Below are 15,453 nucleotides of genomic sequence, written 5' to 3' on the forward strand. Positions count from 1 at the left end.
GGGCCCCAAGACTACATCTGTCCTCCCTCTTCAGAGGCCAGTCACAAGTCCAGGTTGTCACCTGTGCTTCTGACAACCAGCTATAATCAGAGATTCCCATGACCCCCTCCTCAAGTTCAGTTAATTTGCTAAAGCCGGGAGGTCCCATCGTGGCTCAGCAGGTTAAGAACCCGACTAGTATCCATGAGGATATGGGTTCCATCTCTGGCCTCGATCAGTGGGTTAAGGATCCTGCACTGCCGTGAGCTGTGGTGTAGGCTGGGATACTAAGTTGATGTGGCTGTGGGGTAGGCTGGCAGCTGCAGTTCCAGTTTGACCCCTAGCCTAAGAACTTCCATATGCCACAAGTGTGTCCCTAAAAAGACCGAAAAAAAATTGGTCAGAACTCAGGAAACCAGCATACTTACTTGGCTACTGGTTTATACAGGAATATTAAAGGATATGAATGAACAACCAGAGGAAGGGATACATAGAGTGAGGCCTGGAAGGGTTTGAGCATAGGGAGTTTGGGGTGCGCCACCCCCCTGACACATGAATTCTTTTTGGTTCACCAACCTTGAAGCTCTCTGAACTCTGTAATTCAGAGATATTTATGAAGGCTTCTTCACATATGCGGAATTGATTGTATCATTGACTTGTTGTGATTAATTCAACCTCTAGCCCCTTTGGAAGTGGGTGTGGGGGTGGTATCCATAGTTCCAATCCTTTCATCGTAGTTGGTTCGCTTGTAACCACCCCCATCTATAGGGGCTTTTCAGAAGTCACCTCAACATAAAATCAGGTGGGGTTGAAAAGGGGCTTCCCACGAAAGGTGAACACACAGTTCACCTTTTCCCACTATTTCAAAGCTGAGGACAGAAGACTAAATATTATAACAAAAGATTCTCCCGTTGTGCCTGACCCTTAGGAAATTCCAAGGGTTTGGGCTGCTGTGATGAAAACCAATATATATATATTTCTTATTATAAATCACACTCTCGAGGTTCCCATTGTGGCTCAGGTGTTAAGAACCTGACGTTGTCTCTGTGAGGATGCGGGTTTGATCCCTGGACTTGCTCAGTGGGTTAAGGATCTGGCATTGCCACAAGCTATGGTGTAGGTAACAGGTGTGACTTGGATCCCGAGTTGCTGTAACTGTGGCGTAGGCTGGCAGCTGCAGTTCCAATGTGACCTCTAGCCTGGGAACTTCCATATGCCACAGGTGCAGCTATAAAAAGAAAATCGGTCACTCAATCAGTCACACTCACAGATGGAGAGACAAGAGGGGATTGGAGCAGAGGAATGACATAATCTGGTTTATCCTTCCAACAGAATTACTCTGGCTATTGTTTTGATATTAGACTGTAATGAGGACAGGGGCGGAAACAGGGAAACCAATTAGGGGACTATTACAGTATGCCTTGAGAAAAATGACCGTGGTTCTAGTGGTTGGAGGTGGTGACACAGTCAGGTTCTCCTAGTTGATGTTGAAGATAGACACAGAATTGGAAAGACTGATTTTTTTGAGCTGACCTACTGGAAGGGATGGAGTTGCAGTGAACTGGAATGGAGAGGATGATGAGAGGAAATTGGTGCTTTCTCCATCAACACACTTCTTTCGTGAGTTAGAGTCATCTTCCTAGTAGGAGAGGAAGACAGTTGGAAATGGAGATTTCCTTAAATCCCCTTTCCTTTCAAAGAGGTAACTTCTGTCCTCTTTCTAAGGGCTTCTCCCGTGTCTGCAGTTTCTCAAAACAGTTAGCTCAGAAGAATCCTTATGCTAAAAGAGCATATTTCGAGATGCCATATTCTGCTACCCTTCAAGCGTATAGTTCAGAAGAGAGGTTCAGGGTGGCTCTACCAGTATGGGAATAATTGGCACAAAGATGGCTCTAGAGCTAGGAGACTTGGTGAGTCCACCCAGGAAGAGAGTGAAAAGTACGTGTTGGGGCACATTGGCGTTGCAGTTCTTTGGAGAGGAGCAAAACGGAAGCAATGTTTTCCTTCTTTAAAATTGAGCAGCACTCCATAGTGAAAGTTGAGTGCCCTTAAGGCCATTTTCTTTTTTTTGTTGTTGTTGTTGTTGCTATTTCTTGGGCCGCTCCCGCGGCATATGGAGGTTCCCAGGCTAGGGGTCAAATCAGAGCTGTAGCCACCGGCCTACGCCAGAGCCACAGCAACGCGGGATCCGAGCCGAGTCTGCAACCTACACCACAGCTCACAGCAACGCCGAATCGTTAACCCACTGAGCAAGGGCAGGGACCGAACCCGCAACCTCATGGTCCCTAGTCGGATTCGTTAACCACTGCGCCACGACGGGAACTCCAAGGCCATTTTCTTTGACTAATTCATTAGTGAGCATTTGTTAGGCTAGACTATTCTAGGATTTAGTGAGAAGTGCCATTGCGTTCTATTAATAAATTTTCATAGATGTTTTCTATAATAAATTAACATGTTAATTTTGTGTCTCATTTATTTTTTAAAAAAAACCCTGTAATTGCTATTTTTCCAAGACTATTTTATGCATAACAACCAAGCTATTATTCAGAAATCAAATTGCCGAGGCTATAAATAAGGACTGTGTAGGAACAACTTAGCTAGTTTAGTTTGTTATGATGTGGGTTTCCATTCTAGGCAGAGGGTTGTCATCTAAAATTAGACAAATTTGGAATTTGATAGGAAGTTGAAGAGTGAACCTCTGTGTTTCACTTAGATTCTGAATGAACTGGAACTTTCTGAATCAGTCATTCAAAAAATTAGGACTTGAAGGTTGGAGAACCATAGACCTGTTCTCACCCGGGATGGAGGACAAGACTCTGTCACTTTAGGCTTCTGATTTTCGATGAGTTACTTTTATTGAGGCTTAGCTTCCTCATCTTCAATACAAGAAAAGTAGAGAACCAGATAACGGAAGAAGATGTGTGTGTATTAAGACGTATATCTTGACCTAGCACAGGAGACAACTGCAGCATGCAATTGTTTATTTTATTTTTTTACTTTTATTTTTTTATTTTGGTCTTTTTAAGGCGACACCTGGGGATATGGAAGTTCCCAGGCTGGGGATCTAGTTGGAGCTGTAGCTGCTGGTCTATGCCGTGTCTGCGACCTACACCACAGCTCATGGCAATGCCGGATCTTTAACCCACTGAGTGAGACCAAGGATCAAACCTGCATCCTCCTGGATGCTAGTCGAGTTCTCTAACCACTGAGCCATGACAAGAACTCCACGCAATTGTTTAAAAAACCAAAATTCAACAGTGTACATTTGGAGATCTAATAGGCTTTTTTAGGTGAGTCATGAATTGGGCAGCATCCCATCCAGCCATTGTTAGGTGCTCCCAGGGGGGTAGGTAGAAGGGGAGGTTTTTATAGGAAATGGGTGGGGCAAGGGAGCTAATTCGCAAAAGAAAAGAAAGCCTTGTATTTAAGCTTCGACTTATCTTTGGGAGGAAAAGGAAAGGCATGAGTTTTATCTTGCAGATTTTGCCTTGTCTGCCTCTGGGGGCCAGAACGAGAGGGCCCACGTGACAGATTATCTTCTCGGTGTTGACCAGAAAATTCCAGTCTGGTTGATTAAGGTTACATTTCTGAGGAAGATTGAAACTGCACTTCAGTCAGGTAGTAAATCTAGATTTGGTATCACAGGCTTTAGAACAAGTAATGCCATTTTGAGCCTGTGGTTTTCCCTTTAACACAATAAATAGGCACTGATATTATTTTTAGACACTTTGAAGGGGGTCTCTGTAAGATTCTTGAGCCTGGTTTTAAAACATCAGATTGTATTACTATAATATTATGACGCCAGAGGCAATAACTGAAAATAGTGTTCCAAGGTTCTAAATCATATCCTGAAGATATTTGGGTTTTTTGGTTTTTTTTTTCGCTTCTGGTCCCCCCCCCCCCCATTTTTGAGATTTAATTGGCATGTAACATTATATATTTATCACTAGTCACACTCATTACTACCCACCATAGATCTTTTGCTTAAAATGGGAAGAAATAATGGTTAGGCTTAATGCAAAATGAAGCCGAATAGTAAAAAGAGCTGTTGGCACTGAGGAGGGTAAAGGATTGCATTTCTAGGCTGGAGTGATGAATTATTGAGGTCTGTAAAGTGGGAGACATTGAAGAATATAAAGAAACAGGTTCAGTTTAGGTGGTTGTTTGTATTTATTATATTGATGTAGCACTCAGGCTCCAGACACGAGGCAGAAACCTCACCAGTATTTGAACAAGAAACAAATATTTCCTGTTTCTTATTAACTTTTAAGAAGGGGTTTGTTTGTGGAGTTCCCATCGTGGCTCAGTGGTTAACGAATCCAACTAGGAGCCATGAGGTTGTGGATTTGATTCCTGGCCTTGCTCAGTGGATTAAGGATCCGGCATTGCCGTGAGCTGTGGTGTAGGTCGCAGACACGGCTCAGATGTGGCGTTGCTGTGGCTCTGGTGTAGGCTGTGGGCTACTGCTCTGATTGGACCCTAGCCTGGGAACTTCCATATGCCATGGGAGTGGTCCAAGAAATGGCAAAAAGACAAAAAAAAAAAAAAAAAAAAAAAAAGAAGGGGTTTGTTTGTTTTTTGTCTTTTTAGGACTGCACATGTGGCATATGAAAGTTCCCAGACTAGGGGTCAAATTGGAGCTGCAGCTGCCAGCCTACACCACAGCCACTGCAAGGATGGATCCAAGTCACATCTGCGAGCTACACCACAATGCACAGGAATGCTGGATCCTTAACCCACTGAGTGAAACCCAGGGGTGGAACCTGCATTGTCACGGATACTACTTGGGTTATTAACCTGCTGAGCCACAAGCGGAGCTCCCTGGATTTTTTGGTTTTTTTGTTTGTTTGTTTGTTTTGGCTTCACCCACAGCATGTGGAAATTCCCAGGCCAGGGACTGAACCTGTGTTACAGTTGCAACCTATACCACAACTGCAGCAATGTTGATTCTTAACTCTGGGCCACATGGGAACTTTCAGCGAGGATATTTAACTAGCAAAAAGTGGTAAAGGTGGTAAGAGACTCTAAGCAGCATTGTTCTAGCAAATGCAAGTGCAGCCATGACCCCGAGGGCAGAGAAAGAACAAACACGGAAGGAACTAAGAATTTAGAAGACCCTCCCCACCCAACACGAAGATCGAGACTTCTTGGGAGAGGATGTGACTGGTGGTAGAGAAGCTTGGCAGAGAGTGCTGGTCAGAGCTGGTCCATGGGAATGACTTGTCGAGTGGCCAAGAAATTTGGTGGAAGGTACAGGCAGGCCAAGGCTCTCTATGTAGCTGGAAGATCCAAATCTTCATTCCTCACCGACCTGGGTTCTCAAAAATCCTGCCTTTGGGGGGCATTGCTGTGTTTTTCCATTAATCTTTACTGTTGAACATGGAAATGCTAAGAGGCACTCCGGAGAATCCCCTGGTTTCCTCCTTGACTCCACTGTGTACTAACAACCCACCTTTCCCTTGATAATCAGAATTAATCGCTTCAGCCAGTAGAGTGCCCCCTCTCCTGGCCTTTGGTTTAGTGGTGTCAGGTTCACACAGAGGCCAGGTATCAGTTCAGTCCACTGTCATTAATTGAGGGGAACCATTGCTCTGCTTCCCAGTGGAAGCATTCTGCCCTTGGGAACAAAGACCTCCAAGCCAGCAGATCACAAAGCTGCTGGGAAGGAAGCAGTCATTTCTGGGGTGAATTATTAGGTGTAATAGTAGAGGAGCCTCCTCCATCTCCCCCGCCCCACCCCCACCCCATTCCTGGCCCTGTGGCCATGGGAGAGATGGCCCTGCATACTGATTCAAAGTGTATGGAGTTCCCGTCATGGCTCAGTGGTTGGTGAACCCAGATAGCATCCATGAGGACGCAGGTTCGATCCCTGGGGATCTGGCAATGCCGCAAGCTGTGGTATAAGTTGCAGGGGAAGCTCAGATCCCGTGTTGCTGTGGCTATGGGGTAGGCTGGCGGGTACAGCTCCAATTTGACCCTAGCCTGGGAATCTCCCTGTGCTGCTGGTGTGGCCCTAAGAGACAAAAAAAAAAAAAAAAAAAAAAGTGTAGGGGAAGAAAAATAATTTTCTTTCTACCCTTTCTACCTTCTTGGCTGAGACCTACCGCCTTGTAATAAAAGACATTAACTAGAGAAAAACAACAACAGAAGTTTAATAACATGGATACCTCCTGTCTACCAGGAGATACCCAGGAAAACTGAGTAAGTCCCTGACATGGCCCAAGCACCCCTTAAATACCATCTCCAGCTAAAGACAAAAGAAAATGCCAGGGGTTAGCGGTGAGGATGGGAGGTGACAGGGAAAGCACAGTAAACCCGGGGATGGGGGTTATGCAGATTTAAGCCCATGCCTTCTCCATCAACATGAGCTTCTAGAGATTGTCATTCTCCTGTTCCTGGTACAGCCTGGAAGACACCCTTACAAATGGAGATTTTCCTTATCAGTGTAAATGTCTCTTACAAATGGGTGACTTATACTCTGCTGTCAGAGCTTTTCCTGCTATCTGTAGTTTCTTAGAAATAACTAGCTCAAGATAATCCTTTCGTCAAAGAGGCATATTTGGAGGTGGCAAATTCTGCTCCCTTTCAAAGACATATGGTGCATCCTATGAAACAGGACCACATCCTTCCGTGGATTTGTCTCTCAGTTTCCATGACTGAGTCTTCAATAAGCTATTCTGCCTTTCCACTGGGTCAGCGCTCCTGGGTGGTGGGATACATAGTAAGACTGTTATCCCAAAACTGGGTTGGCTTCTTGGTGGGTCAACCGAGCCAGAGATCAGGAGAAGGAAGGAATTATTGCTTGTGGCAAGTAAGCATAGCACCAGGGATCTTTCCCAAAGCAGTGTCTCCCCAAAAAGCAAAATTGGGGAAGTCGTAAGCTAAGAGTACGTGACTATTCATCAAAGGGTGTGAGCAGAGAATTCAGCGTAGCATTGGGGCAAAGGTTGACAGAGTCTAAGCTTTAGTTGAAGCTTAGACTGAGGTCACGAGGATCAGAAAAGATCGACATCCTCATTCCATCCTCCCCCTGGGCGGGAGCTTTCGTTCCTGCAGAATTCGAAGAAGACGGGAACCAGATTGTTAGGCATATCCCGTGAGGAGGAACTAGGAGTCTGTTTTATCACTGAACTATTGTTCCTTGAATGTTTTTCCTTTGTTCCTGCATTTCTCCACTTCCCTTCGATCATTAATTACTGAGACCAATTCAAGGGCAAGCTTTGTGCCCAGGCTTAGGACAAAAATGGCTTCTCTTGGAGTTCCCTGGTCACCAAGTGGTTAAGGACTAGGCATTGTCACTGCTGTGGCTTGGGTTCAATCCCTGGCCCAGGAACTTCTGCATGCCACAGATGTAGCCAGCAAAAGGGTCTTTTTTTATGTCACGAAAGCTGTGCCTGGTTCTCTTTCTCCATGGACCTTCCTACCCTGTCTGCTGACAAGACCAGTCAATTCTGTGGGCATGAGCCTGTTGCTGTACTTCTTTTGCTGTGAAAAGAGTACCTGGATCAGAAGTGATGCTGTGCCCAGTGCTGTGATGGTGGATAAGGCCTTCTATGAATCAGTCGATGGTGGTTCTCACGAGAGAAGGCAAATCCATATCCAAATATTTGTCTATTCCAGTGAAGGTGATGGAAGAGGTTCAGTGTTATCAACCTTCCACCAGGTGGCTGGTTGTCCTCACAGGTAAATACTGCTGTATCAGGGGCTCGGTGTTAGTCTCTGCTGTGGGCCGGCGAGGCACTCAGTGCTTGCAGGGGTCAGGCCAGCCTTGGGAAGGGGAAGTCCGTGTTGCGGAACTCCATCCCTGCCACCGTGGCCAAACGAAAGGTCACTGAGTGAGCACTGTGGTGGATGCAGAAACCGCCTGATGCCCACAGAGTGTGTCGCATTGCCTGCCTGATTCCTGAGCTCCTTTTCTGCAGTGGATCCCATCGGTGAGCATTCACGTGGGGCACAAACACCTTTACAGCCTGTGCCCACTCTCCGAGGGCCCCCCACAGAACTCTTCCTTAGACTTGCTGTCACCAGTCTCTCAATCATGTTGCTTCTAAGTTCCTGACTATCCAGCTAAGCCTTTAGCTGCTGCCCATGAATCCATACAGACAGGTGGTTCTGGCCATTTCTCATCCAGGCAAAGGAGACAACCATAGGTATTCCTTCTGGTTCTGTTCCATGGGAGGCTCTCTCTTCATGGCTATTCCTCAGGACCACCTCTCAGTGAGACTATACAGTGGCAAGTATCCACCTTTTAGTGGCAGCTCCATCTGTCAACCAGGCTTGAGTTTTTCCTCCTCAACTCATCATCCCGAACTGCCCACGAGGCCATAGCTGTGGATTGAGGGAGGAAGAGCCGCGCAAGCTGCCTACTCTTGTAAATTACTTTCCCCCTGCGTGAGTCTGATGTCTTACAAGCACTCCCACCTGATGAGAGATTGAGGTGCCTTGACCAATTTTGTGGTTTGGTGAGTCAGACAAAACCCACTTTTTCCTTGGAAACCCAAGCCATGTGATCACTTGATGACTCCTGGCTAGGCATTCCACTCTTGTAAGGCTCAGTAGCAAACGGAAGCTGGTTCTCAAAGGATGATAGTCAGCTGTATAAGAGGGTTAACATTTGCTTCAAAATCCAAAACCCAAGAGGTCTCTGCTGTGGTTTTATGATGGGTGCTTGCCACAGGATCCACAGAGCAGACGTGTTTGTCACAGACGCTCTTAAGGACCATCATATCTGCTGGCTCGTGACATCCAGGTGGAAAAGCAGCTTGCACTACAGTCTAGATGTTTCTTCCTCTAGGCTCCAATAAACATAGGCCCCTTACTTGTGACTTGGAGAAGGCGCCGAAGTGGCACACAGGGATGTGTTATATGTTGCTTCCAAATTCACGTTTTATTGTTCGTCAAACCCTGAAATACTGACAGTTCTTATGGGGTGAAATTAGTAAAATTTGAGCTTGCTTGAAGGATGCACATGACTTTTAAAAAAAATAATTTATTTTGAAATCATCTCAAATCTACAGAAAAATTGTCAGAATAAAACTAAGGACCCCCATGTCCCCTTCACCTAGACTCTTTAATTCTTAACATTCGACCATATTTGTTTTATCTCTTCTCCTCTTCCTTCCATACGTGTTTACATACACACTCATACATTCATTATTTTTTCGTTGTTAGTCTTTTTAGAACCTTTTGAGAGCAAGCTATAGACATAGTTCCCATCACTCCTAAGCCTTCAAGTGTGTTTTTCCCTCTCAAAACAGGAGATAACATTGCACAGACCTCTCTCTCATTCAAGCTGTGCCAAGTATACCAGCAATGAGTCTTTTTTTCCTTTCTGATCCAGGAGCCTATCTAGGAGTGTTTGTTGTCTTTAGCTAGCCTGTCCCCTCAGATATATTCATTTGGAAGAATTTCTCAGCCTTTTCTTGTCGTTTATGTCCTTGACACTTTTTAAAAGCACAGACATTCTTGAGTTCCCTGGTGGCCTGATGGGTTAAGGATCTGGAGGTTTCACTGCTGTGGCTCTGGCTGCTGCTGTGGCATGGGTTCATTCCCCGGCCCAGGAACTTCTGCATGCCTTGGGTGTAGCCTAAAAAAAAAAAGTGCCAACATTCTGTAGTATAACCAGCTCTCTCTGGGTCCATCTGCTCTCTCCTTACAGCCAGACTCAGGCTGTGCAGTCTTGGCAGAAATGCCACTGAAATGAAGTCACATCTTCCCATGGCATCAACCTTGGTGGGTCCATGTCATTCACTCTGTTCCCTGATTGGTGCTTTAACCTTGACCTTGTTGGGTTGATGTCTCCCAAGGTTCTCCACCATAAATTCACCATTCTTTCCTTTGTAACAAATTACTATTTTGTGCATAGGCTGTAGGTATTTCATAATTTCCTTTTCCTCTCCCACTCCCAAGTTTATTGGAATATAACTAACATATAACATTGTATAAGTTTAAAATGTAGAATGTAATGATTTAGTATATACATATTATAAATGATTATCACAATAAGGTTAGTTGACACATTCATCATCTCACATAGGGTGTTTTTTTGTTTTGTTTTGCTTTTTTAGGGCCATATCTGTGGCATATGAAAGTTTCCAGGCTAGGGGTTGAATCAGAGCTACAGCTGCCAGTCTACGCCACAGCCACAGCCACAGCCATCCCAGATCCGAGCCACGTTTGTGACCTACACTACAGCTCACAGCAATGCCGGATCCTTAACCCACTGAAAGAGGCCAGGGATAGAACCCACATCCTCATGGATACTAGTCATCCTCATGGATACATGTTGTTAACCTGCTGACAAAATGGAAACTCCCTTTTATTTTTAATGAGAACATTTAAGATTGACTCTCTTAGCAGCTTTCAAGTATACAAACATTATTATTACTTGTAGTCACCATGCCGTACATTATAGCCCCAGGGCTTATTCATCTTATAACTGGAAACTTTTACCCTTTGACCAACATTTCCTTGTTTCCCCCACTGCCATGAGTTTGGCTTTTGTGTTTTTTTAATTTTTAAATTTTTGTTTATTTATTTATTTTGCTTTTCTAGGGCTACACCCATGGCATATGGAGGTTCCCAGGCTAGGAATCCATCCAGTCAGAGCTACAGCTGCTGACCTATGCCACAAGCACAGCAACATCAGATCGAAGCCACATCTACAACCTACACCACATCTCATGGCAACACCAAATCCTTAATCCACTGGGCAAGGCCAGGGACGGAACCCGCAACCTCATGGTTCCTAGTCAGATTCATTTCCGCTGCGCCATGATGGGAACGCTGAGTTTGGCTTTTTTAGATACCACATGCAAGTGCAATCATACAGTATTAGTCTTTCTAGGTCTAGGTATTAGTCTTTCTGTTCATGAGAACAAAAACTTTGCCTTGTCCACTGCTGTTATCCTTAGTGTCAAAAATAGTGCCTGGCAAATAGTAGGTACTCAGTTATTCTTTGTTAAATGCAGGAAGCTCCAACAAGTTTGCCCCTCATCTTTTTTTTTTTTTGTCTTTTATCTTTTGTCTTTTTAGGGCCGCGCCTGTGGCATATGGAAGTTCCCAGGCTAGGGGTCGAATCAGAGTTACAGCTGCCAGCTTACGTCACAACCACAGCAACGCAGGATCCGAGCTGCCTCTGAAACCTACACCACAGCTCACGGCAACACTGGATCCTTAGCCCGCTGAGCGAGGCCAGCGATTGAACCCAGAGATGGAGCCTTCATCCTCATGGATACTGGTCGGATTCGTGAACCACTGAGCCATGACGGGAACTCCTTTGCACCCATATCTTGAAGGTCACAAGAAGAAAATTGAATTTAATCCTGCTAGGTAGGAGAAGACCATTAAAATCCTCCAAAGCAGGATAGTGGCATGACCTGGGTTTTAGTAAGCTACCTCTAGGGACAATGGGAGTGACAAACCTGGAGTAACAAACCTGACTAGGATCCATGAGGATATGGTTTTGATCCCTGGTCTTGCTCAGAGGGTTAAGGATCTGGCATTGCTGTGGCTGTGTTGTAGGCTGGCAGCTGTAGCTCTGATTTGACCCCTGGCCTGTGAACTTCCATATGCCCATATGCTATGGGTGTGGCCCTAAAAAACAAAAACAAAAACAAAAAAAGGTTAAAATGACAAACCTTTGGAGACTTGTAGTAATTTTAGGAAATGTTTATTATCTGTGTTTTGTGGAACAACTTGCTCAGAAGTATTATGATTTTTATTTCATGTTTTAAAGATTCCCAAATGTATCATAAAAGAATTTCTTTAAAATTTCTAAAACACATATCCTAGGGAAAAAAAAAAAGCCACATGTGCAGTTTGTCATCAGTAGTAGTTGTCATCTTTGAAAAGTACCAAGAACTTTTTCTCTGAAATTTTATGGCACCACCATCTAAAAATTTATTTCTCCTATTGGTCATAAATTTCTTTTAAAAATACATTTTTTTAAGGAGGAGTTCCCTGATGGCCTAGTGGTTAAGAATCCAGCATTGTCACTGCTGTGGCTTGGCCTGGGAATTTCTGCATGCTGCAGGTGCAGCCAAAAATTTTCTTTTAAATGTTTATTATAATTGATCATATGATTCATCCATTTCTATAGTGCAGTGTAATATCATTTATATTTACTTTTAACATAGTGATTACAATTCAGTGGTAGTTTTCACAAATTATTTTCAAAAATGGTTATAGATTTTAGATAGACAAACCCTTAAATATTGGCGATCCTTTTCAGTTGATTGTTATATCTTAGCTTTTTAAAAAAGGCATTGAATACAAGCATTTGTGGAAAGGATTTTACGGCTGAGATACCTGTCCAGGATCTGCATGTCTGAAATCTTGCCATCCTTACAAGCTAATAGGTTTGCTTTTTACTGTTTCCTGGCTGTTAGCAGAAGACAAGACTCCAGGGTCAGAAACAAAGGGACTTTAACATCATGGCAAAAACAGTGTTGGTGACTCACATTGATTCACATTGATTCCTCAGCCCTCTAAGTGCCATGAGGGTGACACAAAAGACCTACGTGGGTGGCTACACATGCAGGGAGTCATGCTAATGGAGAGGATGCCAGAGCTTGGGGTGGGATGGGGAAGCACCACTTTTATATTGAAGAGCAGCAAGCCTGCTTCTTGGCAGGGGAAAGACGTTACCTCATCCTTGGGGTTGCTCACTGCAAACGTAGCTCAGGAACAGCCCTCGGAAAAAAAGTGGTCCAGGCTTTGTATTCTTGACGTGCCCGGAAAGAATGTGCAAGGATGCTTGGGGCTACGGATGTTGCCTCTCGGCAAGGTGCTGTGTTGATAAGAAAAAGTATAGGCTCCTAAAATGAAGTGGGCCAAATCTAAAATGCAATTTTCTGTGAGAAAACACCAGAAATTTTAATTGAAATTGAGATGTACAGCATTACTGCTCCTCCTGAGTCAGAAAGTGTGGCTGACAGGTCTGTCATCATATAATATTGATGAGTGTGTGGAATATTAGTCGACAATTTAGTGGAATTAATTGAGAATCATTATAATGAATACCAAACATTTTTTAAATTTAAGTTTAACCTTTCCGTTTTTAAAAAATTTTTTTTCTTTATTTTTTTGGCCACATCCACAGCACTTGGAAGTTCCCAGGCCAGGGATCTAACCTGAGCTACAGCTGTGACCCAAGCCGCTGCAGTGACAAATGCCATTTCCCTAACTGCTAGTCTAGCAGGGAACTTCAGATTTAGCCTTTCTTAGTGGAATATTGCTATGCTTTAATAGTTTTCTCTAAACATGATTTTCTTCCCCTCTTTTTAGGGCTGCACCTCTGGCATATGGAAGTTCCCAGGCTAGGAGTCAAATTGGAGCTGTAGCTGCTGGCCTACACCACGGCCACAGCAACGCTGGCTCCTTAACCCACTGAGCGAGGCCAGGGATCAAACCTGTATCCTCAAGGATCCTAGCTGGGCTCATTACCACTGAACCATGACAAGAACTCTCTAAACATCATTTTTAAAAACTATGATAGGAGTTCCCTGGTGGTGCATCAGGTTAAGGACCTGATGTTGTCCCTGCTGTGGCTCAGGTTGCAGCTGTGACACGGGTTTGATCCCTGGCCCTGAAATTTTTGCTTGCCATGGGTGCGGCAATAAATAAATAGATAGATAGATAGATAAACTATGACATTTAAAAACAAAGCGGTGATAGTAGTAACCACAGCACCAAAAATGGGCAACATTTCTTGAGGGGTTGCAGTGTGACATATCCCATTCAAAGTACTTCTGAGTATCAACTCACTAACCCTGACAATAACTCTATGAAATAGGCACTATTGTTTTGTATAAGAGGAAACTAAGGCATAGAAAGGGTAAGTAATTTACATGATATCACATAGAACATCAGTTAGGATGCTTTCAGCCATGGATGGCAGAAACTCTCAGCAATCGTTGATTTATTATATGACATTCCAGGCTTCAGAGCTAGTTAAGTCAATGGCTAAACAAAGTCAGCAGTCAAAATCATTTTTCAAAGCTCATCATCTATGCACTGGCTTTGCCCTCTGGCTGGCCCCTCTTGCGGTCACCAGATGACCCTCCCAGTTCCTGCCTCATTCCCACCTGGGGCAATGTCCAGAGTCAGAGAGGAAACCTCTCCTTGCTTCTCCTGTGCAGAAAGCTTCCCTATGAGCCCCTGGCAGATCACGTCACATGTGCCAGAACTGAGTTCCACGCCCACCTCAAAAACATCTGTTCAGAAAAGTGACATCACTGTAGTGGGCTGAGACCAGACAGGAGTGACCCTTGGCACTGGGAATATGATCACCCCTGCCCCCCAAGCTCTGCGAAGATAAATCTGAGGCACTGCTGGCAGTAAAAAAAAAGGAGTTGCCTTGGAGTGCCCCCATCACAGTCTTTTTCTGCCTGGTCAGCAGACAAGGGAGGGTAGAAACACAGATGCTGTCCAGGGAGCCTACGCTGAAGGTCTGGGGATCCTACCTGGGCTTTCACGGCTCTCTTTTTCCAGCTCAAATTTTAGAAACCAGTATTCCTTCTTAAACTGTGCGTCCGGTTAGTAATAGGTCCTGTACAGGGCTTGGGCTAAGTGTCACCAGGGTAGGACCTCTATTTTAATACTGTTCCTAGCATTTCATTTTGCTAGCAAGAAATCTCTGATTTCATTTTCTTCTTTGTAACGCTAGACACTAGATTATAGTTTAGCCATACTGACGTTTTTTTAAAAAAATGGATCTATTTTCCTGCACAGTCTCAGTCTGATGACAAAGAGTACATCTGGAAAACTGGCTTTCTTACTACCATTTGAGATGCCCGTCATTAAAAGTCTGGAGGAGAGCTTTACAAATACTTCCCCCTACTTAGATTTTTTTTGGGAATCGAGTTTAAAATCAAACATAGTACAGTGGTGTGGTTCTCTTAAAGAACCAATTCTCAAATTTTTTGGTTTTAGGACCTCTTTACAAATCTTAAAAGTTATTGGGGACCTCAAAGAGCTCTAGTTTATTCTGTCGCTATCCATAGTTTCCATATTCAAAAATTTTTAAAGGAGAAACATTTACAATAATGATAAACCAATTCAGTATTAGTATAAACAACATACTTTAAAGAAAAACAAACTCCATTTTTCAAAAGAAAAACTTTAATGAAAATAGTGTTATTTTACATTTTTGCAAATCTTCTTAGTGCTTGGCATAATGGAAAAATAGCTGAATTCTGTCTGCTTCTGCATGCTTTCTGTCATGCAGTCACATGACATGTAGCCTCTGGAAAATTCCACTGAACACGTATGACAGAATGATAGTGGAAAAGGAAAATAAAATCTTAATATTACTGTGAAAATAATTTTGACCTTGTGGATTCCCTGAAAGAGTGTTCTGGAACCCCGGGGGCTCCTCAGACTATACTTTGAGAACCACTGTCTTACCTTAATATGTCCATGCACAATTTATAATGGCTTCAAGCAGCAGCACACGTGAAACAGTGGATAAGA

The 15,453-nt window shown here is 43.9% G+C and overlaps 1 protein-coding gene across 7 annotated transcripts in view; it reads left to right on the forward strand.

Moving 5' to 3' along the window:
- The window catches only part of C10H10orf67 (chromosome 10 C10orf67 homolog), a 160,387-nt gene that overhangs the window by 2,779 nt on the left and 142,155 nt on the right, over positions 1–15,453 (forward strand). The gene's annotated exons all lie outside the window — the stretch shown is intronic.

Source organism: Sus scrofa, chromosome 10, assembly GCF_054392235.1.
Source record: "Sus scrofa isolate SSC_HxYL_T2T_F1_AM1 chromosome 10, Sscrofa_HxYL_maternal_Yorkshire_Landrace_v2.0, whole genome shotgun sequence".
Lineage (NCBI taxonomy): Eukaryota > Metazoa > Chordata > Mammalia > Artiodactyla > Suidae > Sus > Sus scrofa.